This window comes from Schistocerca piceifrons, chromosome 7 (genome assembly GCF_021461385.2).
Source record: "Schistocerca piceifrons isolate TAMUIC-IGC-003096 chromosome 7, iqSchPice1.1, whole genome shotgun sequence".
Classification (NCBI taxonomy): Eukaryota; Metazoa; Arthropoda; class Insecta; order Orthoptera; family Acrididae; genus Schistocerca; species Schistocerca piceifrons.
In genome coordinates, this window is record NC_060144.1 from 546,216,032 (window position 1) to 546,237,501 (window position 21,470).

Below are 21,470 nucleotides of genomic sequence, written 5' to 3' on the forward strand. Positions count from 1 at the left end.
GGAAGTATTTCAACTTATTGCTACATGTGGTTTCATTGTGACCGTTGGTCACTTCCGAAGATTACTACAATCCCATTAATATTACCTGCCTGACATTTAATTCTCCTCACAAAAGTTCCTGAAATAGAGAAATTAATATTTCAAACTACTCTTAAATATTCCACATGCATACCATGTCTCCACTCTTTCGTCATTACGGAGCACAACTAAAACAGGTCTTAACAGCACAAGAACCAGCGGCAGAGTCCTGAAACGTGGCCGTTCTGTAGGTCCTCTCGCACCTGTGTCGATGTGGGGGAAGCACCTTGCTATCGTATTGGTCAGCCACATTTCAGGCGCTCAAAGCTCTGGTAAATTTCATCTCTTTGGTCCCACCAAAGGTGGCCAAAGGATCGTCTCAAAGATGATCATATATTCACATTCACTATCTGCGGTTAGCAGACGACCATACATTCATTCATTTCACAGATCTCACCAAACTGGATGTAGGGATTTACTTTGTGGGAGTGCACATGTGATCAATTAAATAAATAAATTGTCATTCTTTCCCACACTGGTATCCGGCTTCGCTGTATTAATTGAAATTGAGTTATTGTACAAAAAAAAGTGTTGTTCTGACAAAAATAATGAAGTATGTTGTACCTATTTTCAATGCCCGGCGGTACTGTACCCTTTCAAAGTAACTGTTGTAACTAACCTGTTTCTACGGGTTATTACGTTATTATTGGGAATGTAAATACTTATTGCTTGGGAAGTTAACGTGAGAAGATTAGGGTCGCCACCGACTCTAACCATACAACTAATCGAAGATTTGGTCGAGTCGGAAAATAAATTAATTTGATCACAGACCAAAAACTCACATATATGCATACGTTGTGATGTCGCTCATAGCGGATACAATGTAATTAATAGTATTGCCCGTGCACTGTTCACGACAATCAAACATTTAAAATAAAATAGAAAATGCATGAACACTGCATAAGATCAGCTCCCAGAACACACCTGAAAATAAGACTTAATCTAAAGCACTTGTTTGAAAATAAAAAAAGAAACTAATCACTGGCCCTGTGCGTAAGGAAACGCGTTGGATGTGCTAACGGGAAAGCTATGAGGTGAGTGACTTAGGTGCAAAAACGTAACCTCGGAACACAAGAGAAAATTGTGGATAAAATCATTTATTCCTAAGACATTAAGGAAAAGCATCGATACATTCACCGTTATAATCTACTCCTAAAATCATTGGTGTGAATCATTCATACCACTGCTGTTGCCTGATCGCAATAACTCGTAAAGCGGTACACGTTTCGCAATACATCCGCGTGCCCACGTGGTTTGTGCAGACGCACTTTGTAGGTATCGTGTCCAAGTTACAACAATATCACATCACACAATCATGAGCGGTTAAAGTTCTTTAAAACAAGCATGAGACCGGACAGTTAGTGATGACGGTAGCCCAACAAAACTTAAATGTTCAACCACGTGGTCGGCTCCCCACGGACGAAAGATACATCAAGCAAGGAAAATTTACGAGATGGCAAAGCTATCAATATTTAGAAAAATGAAAGCTTATACAGGCACAGCTGAAGGCAAACAGACATTCATACAGAAGCGAGTGCTCACTTCTTATCGACACCTTTGTGTGGCGCTCTTCCGGTGGATCCAAGTCTGCTATAGAAATTTACTAAGTGAAACATCTGCCAAAGTATCGCATTCCTTGCTGCGACAAGGCAAAGCAATCTTTCAGAGTTGAAAAGCGAGACCAAAAGCTAACAGCTCTCCCCTCGCCAAGTAACAACGCGCCACGCGGTCAGTCTAACTCACCCTTCTTCGACTGGAGTACAGCTGTGGACGCTTCCCGTACCGGCGGCAGACTGCCTCCCGCTTCTTCTCCAGCCTCTTCCACGCTCCGCGTGGCCCGGAAAACCCAAAGATGCCATTTCCGCCACCAACCTAATGCAGGTGGATTTCTCACAAGTAGCGAAAACCTCTTTGCCTACTTGACCACTACGAGAGTTGGCTATTCTGCACAACTCCTGCTGAATCTATACGACTATTGCAGACTTTCTGCAGCAGACTATGCCACCGTCTAGCAACGTGACACACAACCACATTCATTCAATCACACCACTATGATAATTGTGAGGAAAGAGAAACAAGGAAGGAAAGAGAAATACTAGTGAAAATGGGCTACCGGACTAATGAAAGGTGGCTACAGGACCCTTTCACTGTATTCTCGTAACAATAATTATTAATATTAGTACTATGCAGTATTATTATGAGGGAGCATAAGAGTACAAATTGATGCTAACAGCTGTTCTGCACGGGAATATCTGGCCATGAATGCAGTGGAAACCACATGACTAAAATTAGTGTTTCCTATTGGCCGTAACGTATTAGACCTTTTTTGGACGAAATGTATATGTGTTTGTCCTGAACTATGTGTCCTCACAGGCTTGTATCATGCCTTATTTTAAATTGCATGATGTATTTAAATTCTATTTACCCTATATGTACCGTTCCATTCCATATCTCATACTTTTTTTTAAACTTTGGACATGTTCGACTCTGCGTTTCACCTCCTCAGTTATCCCCTCAGGGGTAAAACGAAATTTTCTGAGGGGTAAAAACAAAAGGCTTGTATTTCGGCCACGAAACTAAATTACGTTTAAAAGATCGTCACTGTTATCACTATTTTACAATACTGTAATACTGATTACGCAAGTCATCAACAATTACGTACTCTTTCAAATATTAGCATTAACTAGTGACAGAGTATGGTGGAGGTTACACAGTCCATCAACTACATACATACCTTGTACGTTATACTCTGCATCTATGATGATAAAATTGTGACATAAGAATCACATATAGTTGAATATCTAACGAAAATGCCTTCTCCGAGTTGTAGGTAGCTCTCACAATAAATCTGAAGTTGATTCATCATTTACTTTGCAACAAGTAAACGGACTAACTGATGGCACAGCACAATGATAACTATGCAATGGATATTGTACTGCTGTAAGGCCTGCACCGTATAATAATATAATAATAATAATATATTATTATTATTATTATTATTATTATTATTATTATTGGTGATAGTGGTTCGGCACAAAGCATTGGCTGCCTGATGTCGTCCAATTTTTGCCACATCAGAAGTAAGGATTTAAGAAATCAAGTGACTTACAAACTAAGAATAGTGCACACGTTTAAACTTGATCGATTTTAAATGAGGGTGCAGGGTGTGTGTGTGGAACAAATGTCGCTAGAGAGAGGAGTGGTGCAGAGAAACCATGTTTTGTAACAAGTGCCTACCCTCAATGGGAATAACTTTCATTTCTGAGAAGCAGCTGTAGGTAGAACTCGCAATGCACTTAGAATTGCTTCATCATTCTATGAATGTTGTTATCTCATTGACTCATTACTTCGTGGTTTAATTAAACACCTACAAAACCAAAATGTCATTATCATTCACTATTTTAAAAATAAAAGTGTTGAAAGGAAATTCTATGTCATTCTAAAATTTAGTTAGATATTAATGTTGATGATGGGAATGTGGGGGTGGGGGATGAAATGTTTCACACCTTTAGTTATCTCATTCAAAACTTAATGATATTTTTGCAAATTCTTAAGCACACTCTCAAAGTATACGTTAGCTGTAGTTTTCCCAAACTATGCCTCTTCTTTAACAGTCTCTTCTGAGCTGTAGTTTGTTTCACGTCGGGAGGCGGCTTTGCGGATAGAAAAAGCGACAGGGATGCGTTGAGCGGTTTAAGGATTATCGACACGTAGTGCCAGGGAAGGGTAAAAAGCTTTCCTGTTGGCAACACCAACGGAGTATGGCCGCTTCATAATTTGGAGAAGAGAATGTATCAGCGTGCAGCGCTACTCAACGCACGATATTCGGAAGAAGGTCAGATCTCATTAATTGTTTCAGTTAAGAGGAGGCGAATGTGCAGAAATGTTAAAACTGGACGTTCTTACAAAGCAACATGCACTAAAATGCTCCATCTCTGATGACACTGTATTGGTGAATCTTGTTGTTAGCCCAGCCTCGGAAATTCATTAATAGTGATGGATTTGTTACATCTTTCACATGGAAAAGCCAATTTGTATTCATTGAACTCATTGGCTATAAAAATTTGGAGAGTGGCATTTACAGTTATTATAAAATAATGTGATTAAGTGCGCCAGCTACAAATGTGTAACTAGAACACACTTATGTCACTTTCATTTTAAAAAACTTCATTCTGAACCAAGGCTACATTGGTCCAGTCACAATTTTTCAAAACCTATTGTGAAACGAACAACAGCTATCCAACACACATTAAGATAAATCAGAAAAATACAATGATATTCCATTTGAGGCTATAGTATAATAAAATAATGGAATAGATGATAATAAAATGCGTGGCTTTTTAAAATGTATTGAATTAATGAGATTAATTTTTCGGCGTGAATGACAAGCACAATAAGCTGAGCTATGCCTGGAAATAAGTCCGTATTAGTTCATATTATTTTGCAGGGCGGAGTAGTTTCTTTCTCCGCTGTAGATTTGTGCTTAGCATTCTTTATAATACTACGTTTGGTCGCCGCGTTCACCTTTGAAGCCTTGACCGTGTTCCTATTAAGCTTATCGGATCTTCGTAATTTTCCAAAGTACACAGGTGGGCTTCAGTTATTGTAATTATTGTACTATTTGAAATAACAACTCACACGACCTTTCTGTTAATAAAACAATACTGTATTTTTCTAAACGGTGCACATATGAAATCCACACTCCTCACTTATTCATAGCGACCCCAACATGGCGGTCTACAATTACTCGCTACAAATTGACGTGCTTCTCACTCTTTCACTAGCTGAGCGCGAATCCCTCCTTCCTCCTACCGGTACCAGAAAAAATCCTCTGTTTATTAACAACTGAAAGTCAAAAAATACATGACGGTAGGCATAGGCTCTATGATGGGCTACCGCTTCATCTTGTCTCTTTGCCTTTAAGGAAGACGAAAACATAAAGGAAATGCAAAAGGTTTATCACAAGGCAACTGCTTCAGTGTCACTTTAAAGAGTGTTTTAATTGTTCTGAGACAACTAGAAGATTCGAAGGCGGACCTTTTACGTGAGTAGCATTAGTAGTCAGTGCTTCGACGACATAATGGCATGTGCGTGGGAACAGGCAAGCAGCATGTCCTTGCATCAGGCACTGCGTGAAGGTGATGATCGGATCTGTTTCAGACATTGGCACCAGTCTCTTGCACTTACTGTCATCGCTTGTGCCTAACACCAAAGTCATATAAAAGCGATGAGAGGATGGTGAAATACATTTAAGATCTCGCAGCAACATGTTCGACACGAGGAAACTATTTTACTTAAAGTCTTACAACATTTGCTTTGGTTGTGTCCTTATATCTCATTGGCTATCTCACGTTGTCTCAGGAATCAAATTATATGTCATCAACTTTCCTTGCTGCTGTGTTGTACCCCTTTCCCCAAATTAATAAACTTATTTATTAAGTATGTCTGTTTCTAAAAACATTTCTGTTTAGTATCTCAATTTTTTGCAAAGCCTGTGCTTTTAATCCAAAGTTTTGTTGGATCATTTCAACTGTCGTCTCCAACGTACTGTTATCGTACCGTCCTGGCCTATAGACGAAAATATTCACTGGCTTCTGCCGGCCGCGGTGGTCTCGCGGTTCTAGGCGCGCAGTCCGGAACCGTGCGACTGCTACGGTCGCAGGTTCGAATCCTGCCTCGGGTATGGATGTGTGTGATGTCCTTAGGTTAGTTATGTTTAAGTAGTTCTAAGTTCTAGGGGACTGATAACCACAGCAGTTGAGTCCCATAGTGCTCAGAGCCATTTTGAACTGGCTTCTACAGTACTGCTCGTCAGTGCCAGTCGCCAATCCTTACACTTTCTCTGTAATTCAGGTGGCTAAGGGTCACTTGTTGCACGTCAACGACACGTTGAAACCCAGATTTCCTTTTCCTAAACCAGGTCTACATAGAGACAAATACTACCTTGTTGTGCAAAACTTAAGGTCGAAAGTAACTTCGTATGATGAGTCACTGCCAAGTAACACAACTCGATAAAAGTGGACTATACACAGAGAGAACTGCTACAGTATACTACAGCACAGCACAGTACAGAAAGCAGCTGAAAGATACACGCAATGAGACGAACAGAAATTACACATTTAGTCAAAGACAATAATTACATATTGTCAACAATATTTACGAGGGACATTACAGAAGGTGGAAAATGGTCCTTATTAGGATGTGTGACAGACGGCAGTGCATGCTTTGCAATGTGTTACAGTGTTAGCCACGACTCTGGTAAAAAGTTTTTGCCGGAGAGCTGCCAATTTCTCCACTAGGACGGTTGACGACTGTTATTTAGTCGTTGATGCATGTGGACGTGCTATAATTCGTCTCCAAAACGCACACATGCTCAGTTGGATTTAAGTTGCGGGAACTTTCAGGCCAGTCCACTCGCCAAAGATCCTCTCATTCTAACAACTCCTCCAAGTACGCTGTTCGAAGTAGTCGCGCATTGCAGTCCATAAATATGATGTCAGGGGCAAAGCAAGCCCGCAACAGACGCACATGAGAAAGAAGTACTGAGTCATAATAACGTTAACCGGTGAGAGTATCGTATCCAGATATTTAGAAGTCAGCGCATGCATGCAACGCTATGCCTCCCCACACCGTAACACCTGGACCACCAAAACGATAATGTTCGATTGTCATGTTATACCAAAAATTGTATCAAATTTCCCATTACAACACTATTTTACAGCAAAATTCACTGAACGCCTACAAGCTGTTTTCGCGAGAGCTGCAGAACGGACCACAGGCCCAATATGACTAGTTGGTACAACTTCTGTGTCACCCACATACATCCGAGCGAGGTGGGGCAGTGGTTACTACACTGGACTAGCAGTCGGGAGGACGGCGGTTCAAACCCGCGTCAAGGCATCCTGTTTAGATTTTCCGCGATTTCTCTAAATCGTTTCAGGCCAATCCTGGGATGGTACTGCTAGGGATTTATCCTTGGTGGGAGCACTGACTTTGGGCACCTGGGACTGGGTTCTATTCTCACAAGGGAACCACCCCATCGCACCCCCCTCAGATTTAGTTATAAGTTGGCACAGTGGATAGGCCTTGAAAAACTGAACACAGATCAATTGAGAAAACATGATGAAGTTGTGTGAAACTGTGAAAAAATAAGCAAAATATACAAACTGAGTAGTTAATGGGAAGATAGGCAACACAAAGAGTTTGGAAATGCAGAAGCGCCGTGGTCTCGTGGTAACGCGAGCAGCTGCGGAACGAAAGGTCCTTGGTTCACATCTTCCATCGAGTGAAAAGTTTAATTTTTTATTTTCAGTTTATGTGACAAACTCTTATGTTTTCATCACTTTTTTGGGAGTGATTATCACATCCACAAGAAAACCTAAATCGGGCAAGGTAGAAGAATCTTTTTACCCATTCGTCAAGTGTACAAGTTAGGTGGGTCGACAACATATTCCTGTCATGTGACGCACATGCCGTCACCAGTGTCGTATAGAATATATCAGATGTGTTTTCCTGTGGAGGAATCGGTTGACCTATGACCTTGCGATCAAATGTTTTCGGTTCCCATTGGAGAGGCACGTCCTCTCGTCTACTAATCGCACGGTTTTGCGATGCGGTCGCAAAACACAGACACTAAACTTATTACAGTGAACAGAGACATCAATGAACGAACGGACAGATAATAACTATGCAAAAATAAAGAAAGTAAAACTTTCACTCGAGGGAAGATTTGAACCAAGGACCTCTCGTTCTGCAGCTGCTCTCGCTACCACGTGACCACAGCGCTCCTGAACTGAAATTGTCCATGATGTTGCCTATGTGGCCCATGGACTACTCAGTTTGTATATTTTGCTTATTTTTTCACAGTTCCACACAACTTCTTCCTGTTTTCTCAATTGATCTGTGTTCAGTTTATCAAGGCCTATCCACTGTGCCAACTTATAACTAAATCTGAGGGGGGTGCGACGGGGAGGTTCCCTTGTCAGTACTGCCAGGGATTTACATTGTTGTGAGTACTGGCTATTTGAAAAGGGGACTCTTTTTCTAGTACTGCCAAGGATTTGTTATTGGTGGGAGCACTTTCCATTGGGCAGGGGCTCCATGCCTGGCATTTATCGTTGTTGGGAGTTTTTCCCATGGGGGGGGGGGGGGGGAGAGCTCTATTCCTGGTATTCCGGTAGAGTGATCTTTGGTGGGAACACTAGTAGGGGGTCACTCAGCCTCATGAGACCAAGTGAGGCGATACTTCACACACTGGTAGTGGTTCTTTGGTGGAGGAATCCAACATTGACCAAGAGAGAGGTGTGGTCGCCACACGCCTTTCCATATTGCATCTGCTGACGCAATTGGCTAAAGGTTACACGGCAGTCGTTCGGCCGTTTACTTCTGAGTGCAATGACGACTTCATTTATGAATATTATACGTCTATATAATACATTGTTACTGGTAGTACATGTACTCGTTTGTAAAAAATGATGAAAGCAATGGAGGTCAGTAAAAGAAAAACTACGAAATTAAATAGATGACGATAAATTTGGTTAGTAAGTAGCGCTGTATTAGTACTTATAGAATTAATCGCAAAACATTATTACTCTGAAAGCATATTATAGATAAATTTATAGAATAATATTTGTTATAAACAGATAAGATATGACGATCTTATTTAGCGTCTATCAAGCGGTCATATTACTATCTCAGCAATAAACAGTAGTTGTGCGATAATACAGTGACCTTTTATTTGTTATGTTGCATTCTGTACTTATTTACGAACTACTGAACTAAACTCCGTCCGAATAGGCCTTGGGAGGCCCAACGGTACCGACCGGCCGTCGTGTCATCCTCAGCGCACAGGCGTCAGTGGATGCGAGGAGCATGTGATCAGCACACTGCTCTCCCGGCCGTATGTCAGTTTCTGAGACAGGATCCGCTACTTCTCAATCAGGTAGCTCCTCAGGTTGGCTCACAAGGGCTGAGTGCACCCCGCTTGCCAGCAGCGCTTAGCCGACCGGATGGTCATCCATCCAAGTGCTAGCCCAGCCCGACCGCGCTTATCTTCGGTGATCTGAGGGGAACCGGTGTTGCCAATGCAGCAAGGCCGTTGGCTTACAAAACTACACCACAGCCACTTTTTAAAATGGAAATCGTTATTGTCATTGTCAGCCATTTTTCATTGCAAAGATTCCCTCTCCAAAATTCACACATCACGATCTTCAATATTTTGTACGTCTTACCTGTTCCCTGAGTTTGCTTAGGTGCCTACCATTAACCAGAAGTCAGCAATAAAATATAAGAGATACTGAAAAATCGTTAACAATCTTGTAATGGTCCTCGCTTTGTAAATTAACCTGTTCTCTGCACAGACATCAAAAATTAAATAGTCGCTCTTTCAGCCGAATCTGGCATAGTTAAATATATTTCAGTTTCAGGGGTTCGATGTCGTTCATAACGATAATTTTTACTAAGGAGCTACTTTACGATTAAATGATTTTGCTTTAAAATAGACTGTACTGAATTAATCGATGGTAAGTTCAAGATCAACTGTTGTGTCTTGTGCATATTAGCCGACCACAACGTTGCTGCCCCTAGGAGCGAGGAAGCTTCTGTCAACTTACCATGAGTCTTTATCGTGATACTCCACGTGGAACACTGAACCACTTGATAGCACATGCAAGACTGTCTTGAAATCAACCGCAATGCTATACTCTTTCCTTAGTCACCACTGTGCTTGTTTATTGTAATGTCATCAGTGTTTCTTGTAACAGCTACGGGAGTCCAAATGCAATAATATCGTGGTCGGCTAGTAGAATCTCATGACATTTAGAGTGTGTGACGGGACATCCTCGTGCAGCATTACTTTCCTGAACAGTAGTTGTCGATACTAGTATTATTTTTCGAATTTATGTCGTTGCTTTTCTGAAAACGTGCATATAATTTTATACACAGTATGTTATATTTCAATCTAAAAAGTTTATGAAAAGGAATTACTTTATAATCTATTTTAGTTTCGATGTTACAATCGATAAGTGCTTGTTTTGAATGTACAGTTAAAATTATTTTTTTAGAAACATTTGAAATTACGATTAATTCGCACACTTAAAATGTCTATTATAATTACACAATTCTGTACTGTTTACTATGTTTATTTCTGTACTCATTTAAGCTATAATAATTGGAATTAATAATGTAACGAAAATTAGTAGGAATTCATTTTCTAAGAAAAACTGTAAACCCTTTGGAATATTGTTATTTTCGCAGAGTGTGAAGGTCGTAAGCTTGCGTCTGATGTGATCGGGCGTGTTTTTGTATAATAGGTGTGAACACCGTAATTTCGGCTTTGTTAATGTGAAAAATCAGAATACTGTATGATACATTAAAATGTGGGAAAATCGGTGGAAAATATATTTACATGAAAAAGTTCTGCAACAACAATCTTCCGACTAATTTAGTTCAAACCAACCGTGAGGGCCTAATGTTAGACTTTCAGGTTGAAGAATCAGACCCCTAGACAAGAACTGGAGCCACCTCTACATGATAAGCTCCTCTCAAATCTTCATAACAGACTTTGGTTATTAATTACTTGGACTAAGCATTGTTTAATGTAGACTACATATGGAAGAAGGAAGGAGGGGGGAGATCACAAGTGGAACAGCTAAACAACAACATTCCATTTGAATAGGGTTGTCAATATGAAATCATGCTGTCGAGGTACTACGTCAGTGTTGGTTGCATCTTATCTGATAGTACATTTATTAGATTGAGATATAAACATATCTGCTACAAGTGGATTCTCGTGGAACAACAAGAGGCCATCAATTCTATTTGTGGGCTGGCTTTACACCGCCTCAGCAGTTACTATTTACGTTTAGCGGAAATTCCATACGTGTCCTGGCGCACAATTCTGCCGAAACACTGTGCAACGGAACACCAGCTTGTGTAGAAACACATTAACAGCTGCGGAATGCCGTGTACGGCTCTACAATTACCGTGAAACGCGACGCAGCTTTAGCCGGGAGCCTTCGTGTTAATAAATAAATGTCCGCCCCCCTTCGGTGATGCTAATGGCAGTCGAGGCTCGAAGAAATGAACGAACCCAACTTCTCTGCGAGGGCAATTATAGTAGCGGGTAGCGCAGTTCGTGCTAAGCCGGAGAAACATGCAACGGAAGAGGCTAAGGAAATTGCCTAAAGCTCGTTTGTTGCATGACAGAAGACCGTTACGGCGATCCCCGTCGCGGTGAGGAGTTATTACTGGCAATTTCGACTATGGATTGTGGCGAAGAAACGCGAGTTCGTGGCCAGATCTGCTCGCGCCTTCCGACATGCGCGGACATCGACGGCCGCGTCCCTCGTATTTCACCCGACAAATGACAGCTGCCTCTTCTCAGTGCTGATTTTCCGTCGCTCGTCGGTTTCGTTCCGAAGTTGCTGAATGCCACTTCGCTTAATAAAGCCTACATTTGTCATCCGTGAGTGCGCTGTAACGCAGAAAAAAAAGAATGTTTTGAAAGGTAAGTAGCTAGGCACCTGTCAGTTACAATTTATTTGTCATTCCCTACTTTCTTTGGTAACGGTCATAATGCGTAGCTCTTCTGATGCTGAAGAGTGATACCTCCTGCGGGAGGTGTAATGCTGGTATAATAAGAACTTTCAGCATTGCAGCGCGAAATAATTATGAAAAATCCGCCTCGATTACACAAACTACCTGGTGTTTACTTAGGTTTCAGCGTGGGTAACCACGCCTTCTTCAGAACAAATATAAAACAGCTTGCCTAAATAGGCATAGTCAAAGGCTAAAATCAACACCTACTGCAGCAAGGCCACATAAAATTTTTTTTACAAATACACGGTACATATGTACCAAGTCAATAATATTACTTATCTCAACCCTGTGTGTGCTGCCTCACCCCAGCCACCGTACGATGGCCACAGGCTCTCCATCGAACTTAGGCACCGCATGCTGCTCACATGCGCTGCTATCGAAGTCACTGCGCATGCGCGCGGCCAGGAAATGCTCTTCTTGTGCATGGGAGCGGGATCACTAAGTCAACACGGAACGGGACCTAACTGATTGCAAGAAGTTGTCGCACAAATAGCAAATTGAGCTAATGATAAATGCGATGATGCGAGAATTAAGACATATTTAATGGCAACGCACGACAAACTTTGTGCACGGATGGTAAATCAGCCACAAGCTAATATGGAGGCCCTAGAACTAGGTAGAAATTACAACTAAACTAAAAAGATAGCTACGCTAAGGACGTTATTGTTAACGGATAAAACCGCACTAATAATATCTGCAGCAGAAACAACCATAGTCGCTACATCGCCATAATACTAAGCGGCCGACCAGGCCGTAATCAGAAGACGTTAAAGATTTATAACATACCTTGGCTCAATGATCTTATAGTTACATAGAAGCCAACGAAAATACATAGAATACCTCTTAAAAGCGCGCAGGAATAAGAAAATAAAAATGGTGTCTTCTTGGCTAATCAAACCCTCAACACAGTAGGAGGGAAAACGTACCAAAATGGGGGGGGGGGGGGGGGGGGGGGGAAGGGGGGGCGTCGTTACCATGCGTGAACAATCAACATCGTGCGCGTGCATGAAGTAACTTCCACGTCATGTAACTTAATGTGAAGAATTAAGTAAGGGACCGAAACCTTCAAAGAAATTTCTGTTTTTTAATTGGAGCTGGTGTTTAAAAATATGCAGTTCCTCTAAGATGTCTAATTTTGAACCCTTAACTTCAGCATGAAGCAACTCGATATTAGACGGAGGACTCGGCGCATCAGCAATTTGTATAAGGTGTTCTGCATAAGTGGAACCCCTCTTGCCATCACCGCTTCTAGTGGGGATGTGCTCTTTATATCTAGTCATGAGAGCTCGGCCTGTCTGACCTATAATACATTGCAGAATTGCATAAATTATCAGCACAAATATTGTAGGGTTATAACTTCTAGAAACAGATGTAATATTCGTCAATAATTTCGCCAACTGAAAATTTACTTATTAGTTATCGAATTTGAAATCTATATGATTATTAAACTGGGTAATAAATAGTAATCCCGTATTAAATAGTAATTCTGGCATTCTGTACTAAGCACGTGTCATTGTTTGTACCTGACATACATGTTATTTCCCGACAACAAAGAGAAATTAGGTTCCTGAAGGAAGATAACATACCACTATCCAGGAAGTACAGGAAGTAGACAAGAGACTCAGTTTTCTTGTTCACATGCGGCCACTCTCAGCCGAGATCGCGACACTACAATCAAGATCCGTCATCAAATCGTTTTCTGATCACCACTACAGACAAAAGATGTTCTTGATTCTACGAAGGAACACTGAATCGAAGCCGTCGCACATGGAAAGTTAGTACGGAGAGGAGGCAACTGTCAGTTGTACCATGAAGTACAGGGTCGGGCAAACAAAGTGGCCCAGACGAAAGGATACGATTGGCCGTGACTGTACGCACATAACCAAATCCCATGACACGCCCGCCACGTGATCCACACCGGTTCAGAGCGTAGAGCGGGCTGTGTCAGTGTGACTGGAGCAGTGCAAAGGGGACGATGGCATTCACAGTGGAGCATCTGGTGTCCATTGTGGAAAGTTACGTGGCAACAAAATCGTGGACGTTGTGTGGTCAGTTGTTTCCTTAGATGTTAAATGGTGCCAAAGTGCCAGCAAAGAGTTCCATGCGACTCTTAATCCGAAAATGGCGTCAGACATGATATGTTTTGAACAAGTCAAAATGCATTCATAAACGTGCCAGCACACCAGCACCAGAAAATGCTTCGTAGTCCTACCAAATCCAGGGACCGGCATATCATGTCAATCATGCAAACGAATGCTTCACCTGGACCTACACATCCATCCCTACCGAGTGTTCACCCATTAAACCGGCAGATGCTCCTCAGCGCCTCCAGTTCACTGAGATAACAAAGAATAGCTTCACCATGTATCTGTCCTTATGTCAGATGAAGCCTGGTTTCACCTGAATTGTTATGTCAACTCACAGAATCACAGGTTCTGGGCAGCGGACCCACGAAACAACACTGCATGATCTGAAGTTTGAGGTTTGGCTTGCAGTACCTGCACTCCGCATTATTGCTCCCGTCTTCTTTCATCAGACGCTGGCTTCAATACATTGACAACATTTTGAAACCATTTGTGGCAGCATTGACGGAGGAGGAAAAGACCTACAGTTAATTCAAAGAGGACGGAGCAACTGCCCATAGAGCTGGCCGAACCTTGGGGTACATTTGCACAATCTTCATGTGTGATAGATTTCTTAGCAGAGGTCAGTCTGGTCGCTACCTTAGGTGGCCACCCAGGTCACCCGATCTGTCAGTGTGCGATTAATTGGTGTGGGTAGTCCCCACGGCTATGGTGTATCACAACCCCCCCCCCCCCCCCCCCCCCCCCTCAGTGTCTTCAAGTACTGCAGCAGAACATTTCGGATGAGACTGCAGCAGTTCCAGCAATCCAGATTCGATCCGCCTTGAGCAGTTTGCTGACCGGAACCCAAAAGTGCCAAGAGATGAATGGTGATAACTTTCAAAATCTGCTGTACTCAGGCTGGTACTGTATTTCTTTTCCTCTGCTGTGTTTCTTCTTACCCTAGAACTCTGCTCTCCGGCCACTTTTATTTTCGCCACCGTGTACAAAGGATGAAGTCGTCGACATCCGCGCATGTCGGAGGGCGCAAGCATTCAATGAGAATGTGTAACGTCTCATGTACTGTGTATCGAACCATTGCGAGGAAGACTTAAATTCTGTATGTGTGGGACACACAGTAAAATCAACAGGTTCAGGACACAGCCTAAATGAATAACATACGTCTGAGCTATACTGACTCAGCGGAAAATGGGAAAGCGTAGTAAAAAAAGCATTGAAATAATGATCCACGAAAAGTACGTCAGTAGAGACAAAGGTTGTTAAATAAGTTGGGCATGGACTTCCCCGTTAGCAGATATACGCTTGACAGAAGGCCAGTAGTGGACAGCACGAGAAGAGAGGAGAGCGACATGTAGCATGTAAAAAATAAAGGAAACCGACCACCACTAGTATCATACCCATAGTTTTCGATTTTGTAGGTTCTGATGATGAATTTGCTCATTCTGGCTTCTCGTGAAGAAAGTAAAAATGTTGTTTACAACCAAGAGTCCTGTTAAACTAATACTGTAGGGCATTTGTAATGTGTTTCATTCTGTAATTTGCTAATTTTGTTTGTAGCTTCAAAAATATATAAATATACAAACTTTCAGTTTACGATAATGTGCATTTCTTTCCTTTCCTGTCAGATGAAAGGTTTAGGTAATCGAGCAACACAGGATAATGAGCTAGTAAACAGGGTGTTTCAAAAATACTTTTACGAACTTGGAGCACAGGTTCCTTCCACCAAAACAAGGAAAAACGTACATACACACGCATGTCAGAAAATCCTTTGTTTTTGAGTTATTAATGAAAGTTGACGCTCAACGTCTTTCCAAGTACATCCCAACAACTTCACTTATCTATGTAATTGTTTTATTCATTGTATGCTAGAGGCCATTATGTTGCCAGGGAGACTTGTTTACGTTCGTCACCGTCTGTCTTTACCATGTCCATTGTGTACATGTACTACAGGTAGTGAGTTAACTGAAAATGCTCCATTCAAACAAGGCATGATACTTATTCCGTGAAATGACAGAGATGATTCTTAAGCACGAGCTTGCACGGATGTATCAGACGGCGTTTGTATACTGAATACAGCCAAGTCATCCAACCGTGTCTGTGTGTTTATTTGGGACTTGTACTCTGTTTCGGTATCTGGTCTACTGACCACATCCTAGGTTGCCTTTGTGAGATTCGGTAGAACTCCAGTCGATCTATACCAAGCACGACACTCAACTCTAAGTTAAATATTCTACCACGCACATAAAGTATAAGTAACTACTATTTAAAATATATTATTTAACGATACAGTCCCCCGTGTGGAACTATTAAAAATGAATTAAAGATTCTAGGGACTCAATTTCTGTGCGATGTGTCCTAGGCAGAGCTAAAGTCTCTGGCTGAGACACTGCTTAAGGAGCAAAGACACCACGCACGTTCTGGAATGTCGCCCAAAGGAGGCCAGAACATTGTTACCAGTGAATGTAAGAGAGGGGATGTGGCTAACCTAAAGTGCACATCAAATTCTGTCCTTGTAAATAAGAAAACAGAGCTAGATAGTCATGGACATACAACTAGAATTAAATTTTATAAGACTGAAGTGCGAACTGAAGATCAAGGAAAGACCGAATGACATTATAGAAAAAGGGAATGTGAAAAAAACAACAAATTGTTAAATGTAATAGCAAAAGTGGGCAGCGTCTGAGGATGAAGCACTTACCTAGCAGGACGTGACGTTTTCGCAGCACTCGTTATCGTTTCCAAGAGAGAGATACGGTATGCCTCACTTCCATCAGGGTCGTGGTTCAGCTTACTTCCCGTGTAGGCTTGGTGACTTTCGTTTCTAACAGAAATGAAATGAACAGAGTGTATGACATTGTTGGCCGGAAGACCCCATCCGGGGAAGTTCGGCCGCCGAGTGTAAATTTTATTTCAGTGGACTCCACATTGGGCGTCTTGCGTGCCGGTGATGAGGATGAAATGATGATGAGGACAACACAACGCCTAGACCACTTACGGAGAAAATGCCCAACCCGGCAGGGAATCGAAGCCAGGCCCGCTTCATGGAAGGCAAACACGTAACCACCCAGCTAAGCACGCGGACGTTTCTAATGGAGATTTTATGGAACAGAGACGAATAGGCACAGTGGTATGACGTCGTGCCGGCCGAAGTGGCCGTGCGGTTAAAGGCGCTGCAGTCTGGAACCGCAAGACCGCTACGGTCGCAGGTTCGAATCCTGCATCGGGCATGGATGTTTGTGATGTCCTTAGGTTAGTTAGGTTTAACTAGTTCTAAGTTCTAGGGGACTAATGACCTCAGCAGTTGAGTCCCATAGTGCTCAGAGCCATTTGAACCATGACGTCGTGTTAAATGGTAGCCTTGTTGCAATCCATTTCTGCCCTCAAAGCTTAAATAAAGTTTATATTCTTATTAAAGCTACAGTTGCGTGATGTTTGGGCACGGAATTCATAGCAGTAACGTATAAGCCATGCTGTAGTTATCCTTCGCTAATGTTATGCCAAAAGCCTAAGTAACATTGAATTAATAAGAATAAATATAATAAATATTTCTAATTACATGTTTTATTGGAGTGGCGAACTAGTCATAGCTTAAGAATATTAATGTGTCGTATTTTCAGCCTTCTTCCTTTCGTTGACTGTCAGCTGTTACTTGCAGGGCATAGCGTTAATATAAACATATTCTCTAAAAAACAAAAAACAAAAAATAGAGTTGTTGGATGTTCTCATAAGTGGTATCTTGCCAAAGTCTGTCGATTTAGCGTGTTAGATCGTCAAGCCAGGGCTCTACCCATAATGTTAAAAACGTTCTCAACGGTGTCAGTTATAGTTGCATTCGAATCAGGATTTCTCATTTTAACGGTAAGATATGCGCCGATATTATCCCTAATATTGTCATTTAAAAGACGCTAATAGACTATACGTTGAGCGAAAAGCGGTCTCATCAATATTATCCATCTGATCTCCAGTCAATTTTGCACGGGTGGAGCAGAACGCGCCCCGTAGAAATGGACCGCACGTGTGGAGCCAGTCCACTGCTGGCGATCTCCCCGGCGGTTACGCGGCGACCACTGACCTCAGCACATCCACTGCGATTTATGTCGAACGCCAGTGAATTAATCTCTCGCGTCACACCAGAGATTTATGTCGTTACATGCAGTGTGAAGGCCGCCTTCAAACCGGTACAGGGCGGCACTGAATCTCGCGCGAACCGCCCGTGCATCAGCCGATTCCCTCCTCTCCCCCACTCACCAGAATACGAATCCATCGCGCGTGCGCAATAACAACTAAACATAATAAATCAGGAATAATTAATAAAAGAAGTAATATTCACTGAAGTTTCTATTTCCAGACTACGTTGTTTTTACTACTTAGGATTTCATATTGTGTCACAGCCGCTACTACCTGGAACTAACAAGTCTGGTCGATCGTAATCTTATTCCTGTCGTACTCGAACGATGACTCATAGTCTGTATGAAACTACTTGTTATCGTATGACTTCTGTAGGAGCGACGCAAGGCGCTACGCCTCAGACCATTACGCGTCTCACAAGGAAGGCACCTAACAAAAACCGAGGCCTCCACTACAAAATCACTGCCTTCGTTTAGCATGACCATCTGAGGCAAAGTGAATACGACGAGATCAACGTAAGGACGAAAATGTATAATGTACACTAATGGCATTAAAATTGCTACACCACGAAGATGACGGGCTACAGACCCGACATTTAACCGACAGGAAGAAGATGCTGTGATATGCAAATGATTAGCTTTTCAGAGCATTCACATATGGTTGGCGCCGGTGGCGACACCTACAACGTGCTGGCATGAGGAAAGTTTCACACCGATTTCTCATACACAAACAGCAGTTGACCGGCGTTTCCTGCTGAAACGTTGTTGTGATGCCTCGTGTAAGGAGGAGGAATGCGTACCATCACGTTTAGACTTTGATAAAGGTCGGATCGTACGTATCCTATTGCAATTGCGGTTTATCGTATCGTGACATTGCTGCTCGCATTGATCGAGATCCAATGACTGTTAGCAGAATATGGAATCGGTGGGTTCTGGAGGATAATACGGAACGCCGTGCTGGATCCCAACGGCCTCGTATAACTAGCAGTCGAGATGACAGGCATCATATCCGGATGGCTGTAACGGATCGTGCAGCCACGTCTTGATCCCAGAGTCGTTTGCAAGACAACAACCATCTGCACGAACAGTTCGACGACGTTTGCAGCAGCATGGACTATCAGTTCGGAGACCATGGCTGCGGTTACCCTTGACGCTGCATCACAACCAGGAACGCCTGCGATGGTGTACTCAACGGCGAACTTGGGTGCACGAATGGCAAAACGTAAATTTTTCAGATGAATCCAGGTTCTGTTTACAGCATCATGATGGTCCCATCCGTGTTTGGCGACATCGCCATGAACGCACATTGGGAGTGTGTATTCGTTATCGCCATACTGGCGTATCACCCGGCGTGATGGTATGGGGCGACATTGGTTACACGTCTCGGTTACTTCTTGTTCGCATTGACGGCACTTTGAACAGTGGACGTTACATTTCAGAAGTGGTACGACCCGTGGCTCGACCCTTCATTCGATCCCTGCGAACCCCTACATTCCAGCAGGATAATGCACGACCGCATGTTGCAGGTCCTGTACGGGCCTTTTTGGATACAGAAAATGTTCGACTGCTGCCTTGGACAGCGCATTCTCCAGATTTCTCACCAACTGAAAGCGTCTGGTCAATGGTGGCCGAGTAACTGGCTCGTCACAATACGACAGTCGCTACTCTTGATGAACTGTGGTATCGTGTTGAAGCTGCCTGGGCAGTTGTACCTGTACATCCAAGCTCTGTTTGACTCAATGCCCAGGCGTATCAAGGCCGTTATTACGGCCAGAGGTGGTTGTTCTGGGTTCTGATTTATCAGGATCTGTGCGCCCAAATTACGTGAATATGTAATCACATGTCAGTTCTCGTATAAAATATTCGTCCAATGAATATCCGTTTATCATCTGCATTTCTTGTTGGTGTAGCAATTTTAATGGCCAGTAGTGTAAAGCATAAGCCTGTTGGGGTGTTTAGTCCGACGTCTGTTTTGATGCAGCACTTCGCGGTAGTCTATAGTAGACCTATACTATCCAGGCCTCTTCGTCTCTGCATAACTGCTTCAACATAAATCCATCTGAGCCTGCTTACTCTGCTTTTGATTTAGCCCTCTTCTACAGTTTGTAACCCCCTCACCCCCCCCCCCCCCCCCCGCCTACACTTCCTTCCATTACCGAATTGCCGATTACCTGATGCTTCAATGTGTGTCCCATCAACAGACACCTTCTTTTAGTCAAGTTGTGTCATATCTTAATTTTTCTCTGTTGGATTCAGTACCTTGTCATTACTTATTCGATGTATTGAACTAACCACATCTCAAAAGCTCGTACTTTTTTTTTTGTCAGAAACGTTTATCATCCAAGTTTTCGCTTCCGTACAATGCTATACACCCCAGATATATTCCTTCGGAAAATACACTGATGTGACATAACTGACAGAACCGCGATATGCACGTTTACAGATCCCGGTAGTATCGCATACCCAAGGTATAAAAGCGCACTGAGTTGGTGGAGCTGTCATTTGTACTCAGGTGAATCACGTGAAAAGGTTTCCGAGGAGGTAATGGCCGCACTACGAGAACTAACAGACTTTGAGCGCGGAATGGTAGTCGGGGCTAGACGCAGGAGACATTCTGTTTCGGAAATCTTTAGCGAATCCAATATTCCGAGATCCACAGTGTCAAGACTGCGCCGAGAATACCAAATTTCAGGCAGTACCTCTCACAACGGGCAATGCAGTGGCCGACAGCCTTCAATTAACGACAGAGAGCAGCAGCGTTTGCGTAGAGCTGTCAGTGCTGACAGACAAGCAACACTGCGTGATATAACAGCAGTCATAGACGTGGGACGCAAGATGAACGTATCCGTTAGGACAGCGTGGCGAAACTGGGCATTAATGGGCGACGGCGCTCCTGCGCTCGTGACCACATCTGTTGGACACCAAACGACTGGAACATCGTCGCCTGGTCTGATGAGTCCCTGTGTCAGTTGATAAGAGCTGTTACAAAGGTACAGACGGTGTTTAGAAAGGATAGATTGCATGCAACCGGTGGTGGAGTGTTCGTCGCTGTTAGTAGTAGTTTATCCTGTAGTGAAGTAGAAGTGGATAGTTCCTGTGAATTATTATGGGTGGAGGTTACACTCAACAACCGAGCTAGGTTAATAATTGGCTCCTTTTACCGACCCCTCGACTCAGTAGCATTAGTGGCAGAACAACTGAGAGAAAATTTGGAATACATTTCACATAAATTTTCTCAGCATGTTATAGTCTTAGGTGGAGATTTCAATTTGCCATATATAGACTGGGACACTCAGATGTTTAGGACGGATCCGACTCGTGGAGATAACATCTTGGACCTACTGATAACAAACAGACCCGAACTTTTCGACTCTGTAAGTGCAGAACAGGGAATCAGTGATCATAAGGCCGTTGCAGCATCCCTGAATATGGAAGTTAATAGGAATATAAAAAAAGGGAGGAAGGTTTATCTGTTTAGCAAGAGTAATAAGTCAGATTTCAGACTAACTAACAGATCAAAACGAAAATTTCTGTTCCGACACTGACAATGTTGAGTGTTTATGGAAAAAGTTCAAGGCAATCG